Here is a 749-nt window from a genome sequence, read left to right on the forward strand (position 1 = left end):
AAGGTTTATGTCGAAATCCTGAGCTGAAACACACCTGAAACAAGTCATGAGACAAACATAAACCTAATGATACCAAATGGGAGTCCATGGTAACGTTCATGTTAGTAAGACTAGTCTCAGACTCTAAGTCTAAGTTAGCACCTCAGGAATTCTTTAATCGATTCAGTCCATTGTTCTCTAGACCTACAGAAAAGAGAAGCTGAATAGGGAAAATGTCGAATAAATATAGATTTAAAGAAAGTGGATTTTTTCTTTTTAGCCAGACATTAATGGTTCCCGAAGAAGAAGCCTAAAGCCTTTTGCGATCCCCTGACTTTTCCTCATCTCATGTCATCAAGATAAGGTGGTTGGTGAAATGGTCTCATTATTAATCAATAAGGAAAAAACAGACAAGGCAAGAGCTAGAGAGATTGAAGAGAGTACACCGATCCAGAAATTCTCAGCACCGCAAAGATTGTCAACCAGGTCAGAGACAACACCAGGAGAGAAGAAAAAAAGTTGCAGGCGGAGAGGAACAAGTTTCTCCAAAAGGACTGTAACAGTCTCCGATTTCATACCAAGTGCTCAGTGCAAGGTATGAAAATGATGTTCAATCAGAAACAGGCTGAGTCCCTTCAGCATGACTCGATATTTATATCTTGCAGAGAATCGCCTGCAATTTGATTTTGATTAGGCCAACGCTGCACTCCAGGAGGAGAGAGAGAAGAACAAGTGTCTCCAAGACCAACTGGACAAGATGAGTGTGTCTC

The sequence above is a fragment of the Larimichthys crocea genome, chromosome XV (assembly GCF_000972845.2).
Source record: "Larimichthys crocea isolate SSNF chromosome XV, L_crocea_2.0, whole genome shotgun sequence".
Classification (NCBI taxonomy): Eukaryota; Metazoa; Chordata; class Actinopteri; family Sciaenidae; genus Larimichthys; species Larimichthys crocea.